General features: G+C 35.7%; 1 long non-coding RNA gene across 1 annotated transcript in view; it reads right to left on the bottom strand.

Moving 5' to 3' along the window:
• Positions 1 to 314: 314 nt before the first annotated feature.
• Positions 315 to 19412, bottom strand: part of LOC128921504 (uncharacterized) — a 96057-nt gene continuing 76959 nt past the window's right edge. The window contains exon 3 of the long non-coding RNA XR_008470938.1: positions 315 to 1373. This is a non-coding gene — a long non-coding RNA (uncharacterized LOC128921504). The remainder of the gene's footprint in view (positions 1374 to 19412) is intronic.

The following is a 19412-nucleotide window of genomic DNA, read 5'->3' as shown; positions in this document are numbered from 1 at the left end:
ATTCTTCCGATGTCAGTTGAAATCACCAAGAACCGAGTTCATAGCCCAAAAGTACATGGAGTTCAGATTATAAATTCTAGAATTTTATTCCAGCTATCTCTTCTCAAATATTTCCTCAAATTTCCTTAAAAAAAGTAATATTTTAATTTATAATTTTTTTTAGATTACTTAATTCAGTCATATTCTTCAAAATTGCTGGGGTTGTTAGTTTTATTGTGGACACCAAAGCGTGTGCGGGCTTATTAAATAATATAATAAAAGTTCCATAACTCAAATGCTCAAATGAGATGCTCGTGGATTAACTCGTATGTACAAACACATGTACAATTCTTCATATTATGATTCATATAAGAACCCGGGGAAAATTAATTGCCTCCGCAATTATGTAATATTAAAATTTTAAACTACTTGTAAGAAAGACATTAAATAATAGAAGAAACTCGCAGCAAAGAATGCCAGTCTGTCTGTCTGTGTATTCTAATAGTATAGCAGTTAGTATGTCGAGAAAATTCTCATTAAAACCTTATCTTAGCACAGTGACCCCACATGCCACGCCACCGGACCGGACGTTAGTTACAACACACAGGCAGAGTTGGTGATTTTCTTTGGCTGCCACCAGCTTTTCGCTTGCATTGTTCTCCACCAGCAATGATGACAGATAAAGTCAGCGAATTTAAATTTCTTACTTCTTGTATAAATGTCCGTGTGTGTGTGTCTCTCAGCACTTAATGTAGTTTTAATTTGAAGACATAATTGCGAAGGAAAAAGACAGACAAAAGAATTTTCAGATTTTACAATTTTAGAATTTTCACTTGACAGTCGAAAAGAATCCACCGGCAGCGCCTTTAATACACCATTCATGCCACAGCGCATGCGTACAGAATCAGAGGCAAAGTGATAGTGTAATTATTATTTTACAATAACAATATAATTACGTCGTAGTGAGTCTTAGATGAAGCTAGGCTGTGGTATCTGCTATAAGTTTTTGCTTCTATGTTCGATGTTGTCGCATGTCCGGTCCGCAATAGTTCGGAAATGAGCGGTTTCCCATGTTTCCTCGCAACAACTTCGTAGATAGGTAATTAACCGGTGACTGGTGGCCGGTGAAATCAACTAGTCTTTTAAAGGTGTGTACAGTGTGCAATTAAACTGCCACCCACCCACCATACAGCAGTTGACCTGATTACTGCAATATCTAGAGTGTTTACTACTGAGTCATTTTATGTACCAAAAAAGTAAATAGAATAAAATCTACATTTTTTTTTGGAATGTCATTAGTATGGAATAAAAAAAATGATCTCGATAAAGATATTAGTATTTAAATAGAATGTACTCACTTTTGCAGCTTCAAGCGTTATTGGAATAGGGATGAGCTGAAAGAACAAGAGAAAATGTTTATTAAATAGTAGTTCAATAATGGAATATTAAATAAATCAAACACATTATGATATCTGAGATGCTAGTTATTAGAACTAAGCTCTATACTACATTACAATTTACTTAATTTATTCATAATATATGAGAAAAATATGGGATATTAAGACGAAATTGTGGTTGTTGTAGTGACATATAATGTTCTTTGAAGAATGTTACCGATTTAACAGTACATGTTCGAATCAACCTCCGAATTCATTTGGTTGATGTAGTACCTATCGGCTCTAGCGGAAATGACACGAGCTTTGCCGTTTTTTTTTTAAAAGTCTTAAGTGATCCAACACTAGATTTCTTTTGAGAAAAAAAATGTGTTTCTTTTATTTTTTTATTAAGCAACTTGTCAAATAGTCTCGCAACACAATTCAATTACAATACGTACGAAGGAAGTTAAGGAGCTATACCAGTGATATATCGAATATTTGTTTATACGATAGTTTATAAATTCAAAAATATCGTGTGAAAGCGGTAAGGGTCTATCTTGAATAGTTTTTGAATGGTAGCGTTCTAAAGAGCGACCGCTCGCGGGTTTAAACCTCTATAATTGAAACTTTAAATACGGTTTTCTCTGAACGACATTTTTTAAAATTGCTGACATCATAGCTCATCAAGAAATTGACCGATCGACTAGAAATTGAAACTGGGTATTCTTGAATATATTGACATACTATACAATGGCCTAAGACCATTTTTTTAGCTTAAAAAACGAAACTTTTTCATAACTAAGCCGTTTTGTTATTTTTGATATCCCAAAATCTTAGGTCATTGCATATTAAATACCTTAAAAATATACGAACCAGAACTCTCTTTAAAAATATTCACGAAAATCGCCTAATTTTTCATGGTTTACACAGGTATAGCCCCTTAAACACAATCGTTTTAACAACACCAGAGTAACATTAATAGCACACTCAATACTGTTTTCAATTTAAGATGCGTTAATAAAGGATTCATTGAGTTATTCGTAGGAAATTCTAAAACTTCGACTATGAAACATTTTCAGCCGATTTCGACATGAAGAATACCTTCATATTGATCAGAGAAAATTAAATATTAGAATGACTTTTGAAGATAAAACAACCGTATAGTCATGACATACTTTAATCTTAGCTTCGTAGAGCGGATCTGTCCATGAGAATGTTGCTATATCTCGGAATTTTTCATACAACCTCCATTAAAGTATCAGTCGGAAAATGCAAACAGTCGCTAAACTCAGACAGTTCCATTATTTGTCGAGATCGGGCTATAACTTTTCAATGCCCCGAATAACGAACATGAAGAACTTAGTGCCTACGGGTAATTTTTCACCGAAAATATCGATAAATATCTCAGATATTTTAATTTAATTCAGAGGGAATCACTCTACAAAAATGGTTAATATCGGGTCATAATTTCCCCTAGCTCCCATATACCCAATTAAAGGCTTTTCAAAAATACGATGGGCTTAATACCTTATAAATTACCTCAGCGTTCGTATACTGTGGATGATTTTCGTAATTTTAGTGGACTTTATGCCGAATATATGGGTCAAGGTTTAGTTTATGGTTATGGTTCAGTTGAATCAAGTTTGGACATTTGTGGGGTTTGTAGGTTAGGTTTTTTAATCATTAGTTTAAACAACCTAAAACTTCAATTGTATGATCAATGTACTATAGGAATACATAACTCACTTCCTCTCAAGAATTGAAATATAACTACATTGTAATTGATTTTCGGGACAAGGGGAAGAGTTTCATGTGATCAAACAGGGTATTGACACAGTAAAAAAATCTAAAAGTATATTAATCTTCATGATTTTTACGTTAATATATTTATCTAAATAGTTTCTGCTAGCGCCTACTAAATTTCATTTAAAAATTTCTTCGAAATGTGTTACGAAAACTCCAAAAACCATTTTTATTCGAAATCTCTTTATGAGATGAATGCCATTATTCATTGGCAAACACTCCGAGTGGAAAATCGCTAAATGTTTTCGTAAATATTTTGCATATTTTACAGCTCCCCAAATATCAAATCGTACACGCACTAATTTCTTTTTATCTTCGAGTCCCAGTATACTCATATATGAGCGCCTCGCCTGTAGTATGCTGCGTTTTCCACCGTTGAAATTTATGTACATCACTTGTCAGCGTTGCAACTCTATAAAATTTATGCCTTTGACTTTTGCTTTCATCTCGTGATGCCATTGGCGCTCATTGCAGCGATGGCAATGTCGCGGCTGCGGCTGAGGCGGCCTAGTCCGGGACTGCTGTTGGTTATGGAGCGCCTGATGGTGCCGTTGATGGCGAAAATGCACTCACTGCCGTGCGAGCGAACTCATAAATCAGCGCCTAAAAAGGCAGCAACGGAAGAAAACCGATTTTTTTGCGAGCGCGTTGGCGGTGTGGTGTGGTGGCGGGAATGCCATATGATAAATGGCATTTCCAATGCAACGCAGATTTGTTGTTGTGTTTTGATTTGATTATTGACGTAAAATATATATTTAAAGTAGAGATGGCAATAAATAGTGTGTATACAAAACCATATTGATTTGTCAAAAAAAAAAAAAAAAAAAATTATGTGACAACTTTTGTTTTCATTTCCAACACACTCGCTCTTTCACTCTTTATCGGTTGTGGGCTTATAAAGCGCTTAGCGCATTTTATATGATCACAACAAAGGTATCAAGTGAAAAAGAAATTGAAAAAATATATGTTTTATACATATATGTTTGTCTGTCTGTCTGCCTATGCACATTTCTATAGATTATTATGCACGCACGCCTCCGCAACGAATTCGCTCCATTTGCATTAAGAAAAGCATAAATTTGAATTTTACGCCACAGTCGTCAGTGTGGCGCGTCCGAGTCCACCATTAAGTTGCTGCTGGTGGCGGCGGCGGCCAAAATGTGCGGCAGACGGACATATCTAGGCCTTCGCATCAGATCTGCGACTGCGACTGTGACAATATCGTTAGCCGCGACTGACAATCACAAAACAAGTGTGCTGCGTGCATCCACATTAGTTCGTGGGACGTTGTGGTTGTTGTGGTTGCCGGTGTGGCATGCTTGCCGTGCCGCACACCGGCGTGGTGGGTGGCTTTTATTGGTTCCACTGTCGCCAGCGGGCCACGCTGTGCCGGTAAAGCGAGCGCTAAGGCAGCACAACAACAAAAAAAAAAAGAAATTAAAACAAAAACAACAACGTAATAAAACAACAACAACAATATAAATAATAAAATAACAACAACCATAAAAAATAAGAAAACTAGCAACAACAACAAAACAAAAGAAAACTAACAACAACAATTGCCACCGTTAAAGTGGCTGCTGCTATTGCCGACTGCAAAGCATTGGTGTTGTTGTTGTTATTTGGTTTACTTGGCGTCTTGGCCATCAATGCCAGGCGAAATCAGTCGCCATCAAAAGTAGAAGTTGCGATTTCTAAAAAATTTGCATTTAATTGGATGATAGCGCTGACGACAGCCGTAGATGTGCTGTCTCGTTGGTGACAAGTTTTGTTGTTGCAGTTGGTGATTATATACATATATGTTTATAAATATATTTATAACGATGAAATTGAAAATAAATGTATTTATAGTGGACTCGCTTAAATATTTTATTTCATTTTTCACTTTTGGGCGTTCTACTTTTGAAAGAGTCAAAAGACAACTAAACAGTCGTGGCAACCACTCTACACAAATAGTAAATACCTTTATTATTGGTCCGCCTTTTTCATGCTGCTGTTAGCTAGCCGGTGATTAAATGTTTAATTGATAGGTTATATGTATATTTTCAAACTCAGATATCTATTTTTTATTTATTTAAAGCTACATGGATATAAGGTGGTCCATATCAGGAACAATACTTTTTATCGAAGAAATTGAATTTTTCATGAAAAGTAAACTGCGATAAACGGATAAAAGAGAGAGCCATCAAGATCTTTATAAACTTGGAGAGTATTATTACCATAATTTCTTCCATAATAATAATTATGTTATCATCTTATGGATCGCCCTGTTAACTAAGTTGAATCACCTGGTAATAACAATTAGAATATTTTTTTAAAGCATTGTACTTCTAGCCAACCTTAGGTCCAGCCTAGTATTTTTTTGTCTTTATAACTATATTTCCATTAGAACATGAACTAAACATACATATGTATAATGATTTAATCTGGTTCTCTCTTAACTATATACGTATTTTGTTTACCAGTTTCCTACGTGTATTCGTTGAACAATCAATCTTAACCCCATGGAATCATCTTTATGTTTTATAAATCAACTCACTGTCACTCTATCTGTAACTATACATGATAAGACTATTCTTGACAGAGTATTCTTAAGTTAAAATCGGCAAGACAAGTTTAAGTTGAATAATATTTGGTGTAAGAACATGAAGGAAGGTAAGGAGGAAATGAAGGATTTTTCAATAGCGTAGCTGCAAAAGTAGACCAATAGGGACAGCAAATGAAGCCATAATTCTCCCCGCTCTTTTGACATTTCTCAGCAGTAAGGTTTGCCATGTCATCATGGAAAGATATACAATCCAACAACGAGTCGAAATAATTAAAATTTACTACCGAAATTCGGAGTCAGTGGTCTCCACTTTAGGAGCGCTCGTCATAATCGCCCTGTTGTTCACAGGCTCTGTACAAAATGTTTCCGTGCCATTGAGACAAAGAAGTGTCTGTAGTTTCGAGAATGATCAATTGAGAAAGAGCCAAATCAGTCTCTCACAGCATCTTGTGACGTCGTTGTGGTGAATTTTGCGAAAAAATCTTGGCCTACATCCTAACAAGATCAAATTGACGAAAGACCCGAAGCCGTTTGACTACCGAATGGTCGTATGTTCGTGAATAGGGGGCTGAGCAACAACTTGAAAATGGTTAGTGGTCAGGCAACAATCCACAAGTACTCCATGAGTCACCAATGCATCCCGAAAAAATTATATGGGCCGGCGGCGTCATTCGGCCGTACTTCTTCCGTGATGATCAAGACCTGCACGTTACTGTGAATGGGAATCACTAATGCTCAATGATAACCGAATAATTTGGCCCGAATTTGATTATATGGACTTGGACGATATGTGATTCCAACAGGACGGCGCCTCAAGCCGCACAATCGATTTATTGAAAGCCAAGTTTGTTGAACGTGTTATCTCACGAGATGGCCCAGTCAATTGGCCGCCGCGATCGTGCGATTAGACGCCGTTAGACTATTTCCTGTGGGGCTACGTTGAACTTCGAAAAATATCTAACGTGAAATTGCAGCAGTATTATCCGATTTATGCTTGAAAACCATCGAAAATTGAGTTCAGCGTCTGGATTTCTGCAAGCGTGGACGTGGTAGCCATGCAAAAGAAATCGAGTTTCCTACATAATGGCATCGAATGTAACGGGTGATTTTTTTGAGGTTAGGATTTTCATGCATTAGTATTTGACAGATCACGTGGGATTTCAGACATGGTGTCAAAGAGAAAGATGCTCAGTATGCTTTGACATTTCATCATGAATAGACTTACTAACGAGCAACGCTTGCAAATCATTGAATTTTATTACCAAAATCAGTGTTCGGTTCGAAATGTGAAATCCGCTTTTTTATCGACAGATTTTGTTCAGCGATGAGGCTCATTTCTGGTTGAATGGCTACATAAATAAGCAAAATTGCCGCATTTGGGGTGAAGAGCAACCAGAAGCCGTTCAAGAACTGCCCATGCATCCCGAAAAATGCACTGTTTGGTGTGGTTTGTACGCTGGTGGAATCATTGGACCGTATTTTTTCAAAGATGCTGTTGGACGCAACGTTACGGTGAATGGCGATCGCTATCGTTCGATGCTAACAAACTTTTTGTTGCCAAAAATGGAAGAACTGAACTTGGTTGACATGTGGTTTCAACAAGATGGCGCTACATGCCACACAGCTCGCGATTCTATGGCCATTTTGAGGGAAAACTTCGGAGAACAATTCATCTCAAGAAATGGACCCGTAAGTTGGCCACCAAGATCATGCGATTTAACGCCTTTAGACTATTTTTTGTGGGGCTACGTCAAGTCTAAAGTCTACAGAAATAAGCCAGCAACTATTCCAGCTTTGGAAGACAACATTTCCGAAGAAATTCGGGCTATTCCGGCCGAAATGCTCGAAAAAGTTGCCCAAAATTGGACTTTCCGAATGGACCACCTAAGACGCAGCCGCGGTCAACATTTAAATGAAATTATCTTCAAAAAGTAAATGTCATGAACCAATCTAACGTTTCAAATAAAGAACCGATGCGATTTTGCAAATTTTATGCGTTTTTTTTTTTTAAAAAGTTATCAAGCTCTTAAAAAATCACCCTTTACTTTCACAGGAATAAAGAATGAACCGCTCTTATCGAAAAAAGGTTTTTCGATGAAATTAGTGAGTCGTGAACAGCCTAGAGAACGAATTATTTATAACTGTTATGAACATTTGACAACTATACATACTAATCTGTTTGTCCAATCTTTTGCAATCAATCGCACTCTCTAAAATCAAGCATTACTGATTCGAACTTCCTCGTAGGAACTGTCATTGAGCGTTTATTTCTAATTCCATGAATTTTGTATAGTGTAAAAAATTGTATTAAATATTATGATAATTTAAAGACGTTTCTCACTTCATTTTAAAGTGATTTGCTTTTGTTACAGAATGCATATTTTATCATGACTTATTTATTTCATTATTTATTTATTTTTTATTTCTACAATTTTTTACATACAAAACAGTCCAAAGTTTAGTTCTATTAAACATTTTTTTAAGGAAACAAAAATAAACAATAAAAACATGTTTTCTACAAATCAGATTAGTTTTAACGTGAAAAAATGTTACTAGTCGGCCTGAAGACAACAAAATAAACCCAGCAAGTCTCTTCAATGCCAAATCAAAAATTAAATTATTTTAATGCCTCCAACAAAATCGGCTAATCTGTCTAGCTGTCTAGTCGCAGACCGGAAAGGTTACAAAATAACAGACTTTGGGTGATGATGTTGGCGTGAATCGAAACAATTTATGTGCGAAATTTGCTCGGGGGCAAAAAATCGTACATGAAAATATATTTAAATATTATATACATATATATTCATACATACATATCTACATTTGCATTTTAATTAGCATACTTAATTGCCAGTTGTTTTTTTTTTTTTTTTTTTGTTGCTGTTAATCAAATTGTGTTCGCGCTGATATCTGCTGTCGTTTCCGATTTGGCAATAGTTGTGTTAATCAAAAAGCCCACAATCAGTCAGCAATAATTTGTGCCACAAAATTCGATTGAGAATTGTCAACTCATTATAAGAAAAAATAATTGTTACAGCGCACTGTAGGCTGTAAGTAGGGTTTGACGAATTTGAATTCTATACAAAATACTGCAAGTTGCAACTTAATGCAGGTCATGCCACAGTTGCGACTTTTGGGCGGTCAAAGCGTGGCGTTGTCAAGCCGCTTATTAGAGACAGCGTTCTGGACTGGCACAAGCTTTACAAAGTTCTAAAATGCTTAATTTAAGAAACAACAACAAAATTCTTACAATGTTGCAAGCATTTTGCTCCAGTGTTCATAATGTCTGAGGCGGTTTAGAATGTTGTTTTATTACTTTTCACTTTTTTTCTAATTTATTTCTCTGTCTTTTATTTCTACTTGTACAAGAGACAAAAATAAATAAATGCAAAAAATTAAAAAAAATAAATAAATAAAAAAAAATCTGCTGAGTTGCTATAAATGTAATTTAATCGCCGGTTTGTACTTGAAAAGCATTTGGCTACCGTTTGTTGTGTCGTTTACAGTGTTTTGCAATCGCAAAGTGATAATTATACGAGTTTCGCAAGAATATTTTTGCATTTGCAACACTTGCGAAATCCGAGAATGCTGCGAGGCACAAATAATTAACGCAGACAAAAACAAAAAACTCAAAAAAATACTAAAAATTGTTGATAATTTACATACAGTAATTAAAATTTGAAAATTGCAATTGATTGAAGTTTTTTATCTTTCAAAATTTATCTAATTTATTAAAATTTGATTATATAATTGTCTATGCAATTTTGGTCGAGGTCAAGGAAGCCTATTTTATTTATATTTTTTCAATAAATATTATCAAAAAATAAAAACTAAGCCTTTCTGAATTTATATACCAAGAAACGCACTGACGGATTTTCAGATAATTGAAATTTTTTTTCTGAAACTACCTTTTTCTTCGTCTCTTTTTCATGTGTTACTCAGTTTATTTCCCTTGTTAAATAAGTTGGCTAAAATTATAAATTTCAAGTGAAGCTTGGACACCCTTTGCTCGCCGAAAGCAGTTGAACAAAGTACAAAACAAAAAACAAAATCGTCAAGACTGAGGCTCTTACTATGCGTGCAATATGTTTTCGGGGTGTTTCGCTGCATTCGAATCCGAGGTTCATTTAACCCCATCAGATCAGGGTTTTGAGTAGCGAATCGAACAAGTCATTCGATCGGCACAGAATAGATAAGTGGCGAGTTGTAGATGATATTTGGTTAGATAAAAATTGATCAGTGTAATTATCAAAAGCTTTATCACTTACATCTAAAACCTTTTTGCTTACAAAAATATACTTTGTCTACGATTATTATGACTGATAAATTATTTTGTGGATATAAAAGTTGATTAGTTGTGACTCATCATTTTTTATTAGAAGAAAAAGAAAGAATTTAACATGGAAACTATTACTTAAACTGGTAGCTAATCTGCAGTGGGCCAAATAATTGGCAAAGCATATACTTTTTCGATGTTTAAAAGGAGTTTTGGTTACTTCGGTTGTTGAAAGAAGTCGACCCTACGTGATTGATTCCTGAATATATACTAGGTCAACCGAACGAAAGTTCCCGAAACTTGAAGAAAGTGAAGAAGTCGACACTACCTGATTGATTCCCGAATATATACTAGGTCAACCGAACGAAAGTTCCCGAAACTTGAAGAAAGTGCAGTATCATGACTATCATCTTTTGGTATTCAAATAGTTCCTTGAGAGTCACAAAAAGATCATCGATCGATTATTATCCTGCATGTGGGGAATGACTCGATGCTAACTTCGAAAACGACTACTCATTTTATAAATGAAAGAGTAAAGTCGGAGGTGGTTCGTTAATTAGATATTGTTATTGTTGTGAGAGTATGAAACTCTCTCGAAATTAATATGAGAGTAATTACTGAGTCGTTTATAAATTAATATTCATTCTTTTGTCGACTACTTGGGGAACGAGGAAATTTATGTGTGGAATCTATTTTTTATTTATTTACAATTTAAAAATTTGTTAATTTTATATGATTTGTTAAGAAAAAATATTTTCTTTTTTTCAATTAAAAATATACAATTTGCACTTCATATTAAAATAAAATTTCCGACTCGAATTTGCATTTCAAACAATTCGTGCGCATTTGATTAGCATTCGTGATACTTCACAGTTAAAAACAATTGCGAATTAGTTACAGTTTATCCCTAAACCTTATCGGTGGCTAAAAGGAAGTGAGAATGATGCATGCGTGCCACTTCAAAGAGAATTAAATATTCAAAGCGGGGAACAGCTACAAATAAATTTGTATAATAACAGCTTAAAGCACACGATAACAACTTTTGACAGTTAAATGGTTGCAATTGCACTTAAGTGTTGGAGGGTTTGAGAGCAAAAGTGCTTATTTAAATGCCCTTGAACTTGACATTAGCGCTAACACCCTCGTCGTTTATCAAGTGTGTGTTGCCAAGCTCTCAAGGAAATAAGGGGTCACGGTCAAGAACGCTATAATTTTCCAATTAAGAAAATTGTTCGTATTTTTTTCCATTGTTTTGTCGACAATTTCCATACACTTTCGCAGCTTTTCACTTTTTTTTACAATTTTTTATGGACACATTTTTTATTGTTGTTGTGATGTGTCTGCCGCATGTCCTGCGACGACGTCTGACCAGCGCACAAAGGGTTATTGTTATTAACTGGCGGAGAGTGTGTATTGGTGGGTGGGGTGGTTGCTTGTGCAATGGAAACCAGCTGCAATTCAAATGGTTTTTGTTGTTGTTATTGTGGTCTGTTTTTGGTGCTTGGCCCTCCTTCGACTCTTTGTCGTCTAGACAGGCGCAAATTGATTTTTGTCCGCCACGCGATCGTAAAAATATTCACACGAAGTGGCGAAATGGAAAATAAAAATAACAAAAACAATAACAATAAGTACGAACAACTGCAAAATGCATAAATAAAATGAGAGAAATAATGCAAGGCGTGTGCACATGCAAGAATTAAAATATTCCTCTACTTTATCGCTCTTGCAGCAGTTGTCATGAATAACAACTGTTGGCGCTTGCTATTGTTGTTGTTGCTGTTCTTATTGGTGCTAGCGCCGCTGCTGGTTTCTTTGAAGCGCTCAACGCACAGTGTCAACAGAAATGCGGCGAAGGAGTTGCATGCAACCAATGCAAAAACACAAACAAACACATACAGTGATTCTTATATACATACGTATGAGTTCTCCTGCTCATCGCCAGCAAGTCGTCCATCGCTCGAGGGATTTCCATGTGGCGCTTGTGGCACTTGCGGGTGCTTAAACTGCACTTAAGCCACTTTACGACTTTTGCTCCACGGCGTGGCAGCTTATGTTTTGCAATCATTGCTGTTCTTATTGTTGCTGTCATTGTGGTGTGTGTGTTCTCAACCGAAAATCAACGCCTTCGCTTGCTTCAGCGCGAAATTAAATTCCTCGCATGCGATTTTACGAGCACCACATATTCAAATGCTGGCCGAATTTATGTGTGTGTTGCACAAACGTATTTAGTACTGCATGCAAATGAATTTTCGAGTTAAATACGAAGTAAGACTGTGATTCCTTGCCATTCTTAAGTTGGCATTAGTTTCGAGAATTTATTTGTTATTTGCGTGTTATTGTAATTCGCACAGTCACATATCCGGTTGCATGTGGAGTGCGCTTTGGTTTGCCATGTTGCAAGTTCTTTCGTGTGGCTGAGTCAAGTCAAGGCACGAAAATTGTCAGAAATTGCATTTTAATTTCGAATCGAATATTTCACAAGCAATTTGAGCAGGTCCACTTTTGTGCAGAAAATAGAACTCGTAATAAATTATTTTTGTGGAAATAATAAAAGGCGTTGAATTGTGAAAAAAACGGTTATATTTTTGGCAGCAAGTAGTTAAATCGCTTAAGAATGCAATTTATTTGAAAACGTTGAAATAAATTGATTTTTTTTTTAATTTTTCTGATTGCAAATATACCCTAAGTGTCATTGTTTTTAATGTCTTCAGTTAGCTTTTATAGTTTTATATAAGTAAAGTAGTTCTCAAGCGTTCCTATTTGGCAATAGGCTATACTAGCCGCAAACCAGTTCTGAATGCACCCCAAACTAATATTGAACTCATCCCAAATCAGTTCTGACATAATGCCAAACCAGTCCTATACTTTTTCCTAAACAGTACCCAAACTAGAACCAATGAGATTTTAATTCAATTCAAACTAGCTATAAAACTAGTCCTGAACTTATCCTACATATAGTACCTATATTATTTCCATAGAGAACTGAGCTAATAATTTTAGAAAGACTTAATAATGATTTTTATTTGTATTTATATATTATGAAAAAACTAGTTAAATCGTGGTTAGACACAGGAAGTCTTTGGTATCCGATCGTCAAGTTAAGATAACAAAAGAGATAGTTGCTATAGAACTACAATCGAAATTTTTCGATTAATCACCTTAATATCAAGAATCGTCTCTCTGTCATTTTTTTCTGTTCCTAAAGCTGAAATGTCTGCTCTGTGGTGCGATCAATTATGTATGGAAAGCATTGTTCCATGAAAATTAATATGGTTTATATTAATAGGCGCGTTTAATTCACAATTTCTTTGTTCGAGAATTGTCCTCTCTTCTAAAAAACGTTACTTTTGAAATTTGACTTTTCGATTAAAGAAAAATACTCGCTTTACTAGTCTCATTCACTTATATCAGTAACATGTTCGGCGGATGCTATTATGAAAAACTCGTTGGAATCTCTTGAAACTTGTTACACGGCGGTTCTCGGGTCGCTGATTACGATTCCGATGTCGGTTTATCAGAAAGTAAATACAACGAATTTTTAAAATGTGTCTGCCATATTGGTTTGCCATTTTGAATAGTTTTGGGATTTTTCAAAAATCGTAGTTCATTGTTTAGGAAATATCTTCAACTTTAATAACATTTTTAAATAGTTTTATCTCAGCTACTCATTCGGCCGGATTCATGTCAACTGTTGGGGAACGTTTTTTTGACACCTCCTGTTTGTAAAAAAATCTTAAAATATAACTGAAAATATACATATATACCTTATTACGTCCAAAAGATTTCGATAGCTTCGATCGTGTACTTTCTTTTGAAAAAATTCACAAAAATCGCCTAATTTTTCATGGGTTACACTGGTATAGCCCTTAAACGACAAGATTAACGATTGAGTAGGGTTATAGAAACATATCTACGAGAAGAATCAATTTCAGAACAAAAAATTAAATTTACAAAGTATTCGGAGGACCTTGAGGAGTATGCTTCAATAAGAATACATACGTATACTTCCGAAGGATTGGTGATTTTTCGAACTTCTAATTATGTGATTATGATCGTAATAGTGTCACTTCTTATTCTTGTTCCTCATGCGATCTTGTCTTGTTGCCTTCCGTAAGCCAAAACCTGTCTTGTTGAGCTAATGAAGAAGCATTAATTGCCTAAAATATAATTATTCCGCCTCAAGATTGTAAAGATACCTTATATGCCCACAAAACTTCGAAACACTCGATCGTCTGTCTTTTAAAAAAATTCACGAATATTGCCTAATTTTTCATGGGTTATACTGGCACTTTAATAAATATAATAATTCCAACTACTTTTTAATATTTTAGCTTAAATAAATTATCAGTGGTACTAGTAGCAAAAATATAAAGAAGTCGGAATTTTTGCCATTTTATATTTACAAAACAAAAACTGATTAAATAAAAAATAAATGTTTGAGAACACCGAATTCATACTTTATAAATATACTCAAAATGACAACAACTCGTGTATATATTTAAACAACGATGTAAAGCTATATTCAACGCACTATTTATTATTACTTTTAGTGTGAGTTCAAGATCAACAAAAAGTGATTGTCTATATGGCTGTATAAAGCATTAACACAACAGCATAGCATTTGTGTATAACTTTTACTCTCGATCTATAAACTCGCAATGCACACTTTACGTCATCAAAATAAAAATATTTGCTTAACGAAGTCTATCAACAATTGTAGTAGTTGGCGGCGATATTTGCAAAGCTTAATGACTACGCAAATAAAGTGAACAAGCAAATGGATATTTTGTAGACGACGGAGTAATCACGAACTCGCTTTTTAGAGGACAACAACAGTAACTTTAACGGACTGAAAAAGTGTGAATTTTACTATAATTATAGTAAAAAATAAAATAAAATATAGTTTAACATTTAAACAATTATATTTTAATACATTACAATTATAATATGTCGCTTACAACTTATTGGTTGTTAGGGAAATGTCAGACAGCTTTAAAGCTCTCTTTAAACGGTTGATCGATTTTAATTAGACGGTTTGTAATGGATTCAGTCTTTTATAGCCGCATTTATTTCAAGGTCGTTTTTCAATTAAAATGCGCTTTAAAAGATTTGTTAGCTGTGTGAATGAAAAAAACTGAGCCGCCACATAATTAGCTTCCCTGGTAATTCCTAATGAGCAATTGATTTGAGACACCTGTAATATAATTTATATGGAAATTACACAAAAAGTGGAGTAAGTCGCTTACAGTTTTCAATTTCAAAGACACTTATGGTAATTGCTTAAGGCATTTACACTTCAAATGTCTCATCTATTTCCGGCTCAATGGGTTTATATTTCCTTCAGGCAATTTGTCAGTCTGCTGATAATATTTGCATACATTGTACTATAATACAAAGGGTGACACGGTAGTATATATGGGGTATTTATTTCTTGTCGAAGTGAACGATCAATGACGGCTTCGTCCAGTTTGGGAAATTTAAATTTTAAATGGATTGGTTCTCACAGCATGACTATTAAAGATTCCATATTCGCTCAGCAAGATAGTTGTAGACTATTTTAACCTCTAATCCAAGGAACAAGCCTGGATCTCGTTAGGAACAAGAATAAGAAGTGACACGATCATAAGATCACAGACTTTTTAGAAATTCGAAAAATCACCAATCGGCAGTATAGTAGAATCAAAGAAATGATAGATATGCAGTAAATAGATAAACTTGCTGCAGATAAGGGTACTCAGAATACTTTGTAAATTAAAATTTTTGCTCAGCAATTTTTACCCAAAAGTCAGTCTCTCGTGCATATGTTCTCGTTATTTTTGTAGTTCGTGCAGCTTGGGGTTCCTACTAAGTGTAAAACGTAAAAATCTTTGTCTGTAATGACGAATTTTGGTAAGCATTTGATCTTTACAATTAAATCAAGAGCAGTTAACGACATTTTTTAACCTTTTGTTATGCCTATGTCACACTTCGACTTCATTCCGAGGTTATTGGATCACCTCCATACCGCCGAGCATAACTCTGGAAACAACTGATCTTATTCCTTCGAGGGACCTTTGGGCGGGAAGGAGTGGCTGAGGTGAGGCGTGGTGAGCTTCATCACGGATGGGTCGAAGTCCGCGGGAAAGGTTGGTGGGGGAAGTTACTGTCGGGATCTCCGCATTAATCTTAGTTTCAGGCTTTCCGATTATTCCAGGGACGGATATATTGCTTCGAATTTAGAGATGTGACGATTCACTAGGATAGTAGAGCGGCGATACTAGCCCTAAGTTTACTGACCCTAAGTATAACTGACTAACGCCTATCCTCACTGCCGGTGGCATCGTTATACTTTTTCAATTATATTAGTCTGGGTTGACATCCACAGCGGAATCGCGGGAAATTGTAAGGCCGATGAGTTTACAAGGTCAGGAACTTCAGACTCACTATTAGAAGCATGGAAGTATAAAGGAGCACCGTTGCAGTTTGCTAATAGACAGATTTGGCTCGACTGCGATGGGTAGGCGCTGGTCGGTCACTAGCACATGCGCACTCGCAAGATCCTTCTGGCCCAAGGTAAACCGCGGAAGGTCTACCGAGCTCTTCGCGCTCATTAAAGCTAACCTCTCCTTAGTCGTAGGAGTACTTACTGGCCATCAGGGTCCCATCGGGATCCACGTTGTAAGCTTAAAAATCTTACCAGACGCTAGCTATAGAAGCTGCATGGAGGATGATGAAGTGGAATCATCTCATCACTTTCTTCTGGAATATCCCGCCTTTGCGAGATCAAGAAAAAGATTTCACGGCTCTCACTTTTTCGAGCAAGCTCACGAATATAGAAGTTAAAAATCTCCGCAGATTTGTTGTAGGTTCAGGGCGCTTTGTCGACTCCTAATTACTGAACTAGGAGAGAGCCAGGCTTCACAAAGGACTGTCTTTTAAAGTCTACGCGTATTTCCCTTTTAGGGAAACAGCCTTACAATCTAAACTAGCCTAACCTATGGCCTTTGAGAGCAAGTATGTTCACTACTCTACTATATGTATAATTAAAACTGGCTTGATTGTTGGAATTTGTTTCTGTTTTATAAAATTTGATTTATTCAACACAATCCGAGCTGAAACACCCTGTAAACTAACAGCAAAATAAGGTGCATTTGAAAGTAAAAAACAAAAATTTTGTTTCTTCTACTCTGCCACTGAAATACGCAATCCAATGCAGCAATTGATAAATTAGCCAAGTTGAAACGCACATTTCCATTTCATTTCAGTTTCATTTATTTAATTTCCATTTCATGCAATGGCGGCATTCATTTAACGGACATGCGTTTTTGTCCATGCGCCATGAAAAACTGAAATATTTGCGCACGTGGAGATAACGAGACGTACTTTTTTCAAAGAGAAACTACCGTTATTTATATGAAAGTATTTAGTAATTGCATGAGGAAATTGCAGCAATCCGGGGCTAACGGCAGGCTGGACGAAGGTGGTGTGGTGGAAGTATTTCAGGCGCTGATTACGCAGATTGTTGTTGCTGGCTGTTGCTGTGAGTTGTTGTTAAACGAGTTTTTTTTTCTTTTTTGAGTATATTTGCTGCAATTAATAGTGTCAATACAGTTATACGAGTATATATATATTTATTTACTCTCACTGATTCGTGTGCGCTAACCACAGAGTTGTATGGAGATAAATGAATTCGAATTGAATTGATGAGTAGTTATTGGGCTTTTATGGCGGAAATTGTTGACTGATTTTGATTTTCATTTTCATGTATTTGTTGTAAATATTTATTGTAATTGGTACGAAGCGCACAAGTTAGGGCTAAACGAATTTATAATTGAATAAATTTTGAGAAAAAAATTATTTTTTTTTTTATAAAAAAAACCAAAAGCGCCAACAAACACCATCATTAAACACTGACTAACGGCAAAAGGGCTGGACCATTACTTGGGCTTTGCAGCGGTTAAGTCAAAAGTGATGGATTACGTTTGCGGTTGTGGCAATGCGCCGCAAATAGGGGCGGATGAATGAACACCAGTGGCCCGGATGCAAGTTTGGTTGCACAAAATATTGCGTTGCAATAACAGTGGTAATGAACAGCGGAAGAGCCAATGAGATAGGCAACAACAAGTAAGCATTTACAACAATAACAACTTAAGTCTTGAAAACACACTTGAGGTGTCGGCGCATGCGCAGCTGCTGTGGGCGCAAAAAAGGGCAACTGCGCACCGGCAGCGCCAGGCTTTGACTAGTGATTGGCTTTTCCGCTTTGGCAATGAAATGGAGGCGGACAGCCAGTGTCAAATAGACAGCGAGAAAAACACAGATATCTTATTATTAATTTTATGGCTATAAGTATTTAATCACATGGAAGCATATATATACATATGTGAGGGCTAGAGAAGTCATAGACATACATATGTACATATGTATACATATACATTTCTATAAATACATATGTACCTATGCTTGTAAGCTCAGCCCTTGCTTGGAGGCGAGGCTTATATTTTAATTATTCAGTTTCTTGCTTTCAAACACAAAGGCCTCGCGACTAGTGTATATATATATGTATGTACATAAATTACGTGTAATAAGCCACTGACTCCACTTTTTCTCTGCTGGCATTGTTGCTTTGTTGCTCGAGGCAGCGCCGAAATGACACTCAAAGCCATAGAGCAGTGGAATTTTTTTCTGAGCCAACTTGGCCATTAAGTTCTTATGCTTCATACTTTCCATTTTTGCCTAGTCATATACATATAATATATGAGTACTTAGGTATAAGTATTTTTGCCAAATTCGCAGCGCAATTAAGAGCCATGACTTAACACGATTGCGCAGCTTTGCAAGCAATAATAGAAATAAGCTTTTGAATTATTTACTGGGTTTTTTGCAATAATTTTATATTTTAGGCTCTAAAAAGCCGAATATATAGTATAAATCTGTGAAAAAAAGTTTATTGTGCCACATTAAGAGTAATAGGCTTAATTTCAGACCAAACTTTGTATAAAGAAACTTAAGCTGCTTTATTTTTCATAGGCACAGCTGCATGAGTTTGTAAATTTTTCTTTGTGAAAATTTCCATTAAAAACCTAACTTATTAAGCCCTAAGCGAGACCTTTAAACCACAAGACTCTGGTCTTCATTATTCAGTTTCCCCACTTGACATCAGTAACAAGCCTAATGTGCACAAATTCATTGCGGCCACGCCTTATTTTTAAGCAATATACTGAATTTCAAGTCGTTTTTTTTAGCCACTTCCTAATACAGTCCAAAAATGAAAGAAATCGGATCATAACCACGCCCACCTCCCATACAAAAGTTAGGTTGAAAATTACTAAATGTGGGTTAACTCACTAACGAAAAACGTCAGAAACACTAAATTTCACATAAGAAATGGCAGATGAAAGCTGCACTCAGATTTTTTTACAAAATGGAAAATGGGCGTGGCGTCGCCCTC

Source organism: Zeugodacus cucurbitae, chromosome 4 (assembly GCF_028554725.1).
Source record: "Zeugodacus cucurbitae isolate PBARC_wt_2022May chromosome 4, idZeuCucr1.2, whole genome shotgun sequence".
In the NCBI taxonomy this organism is placed as follows: Eukaryota; Metazoa; Arthropoda; class Insecta; order Diptera; family Tephritidae; genus Zeugodacus; species Zeugodacus cucurbitae.
This window is presented reverse-complemented; position numbering and strand designations above follow the sequence as displayed.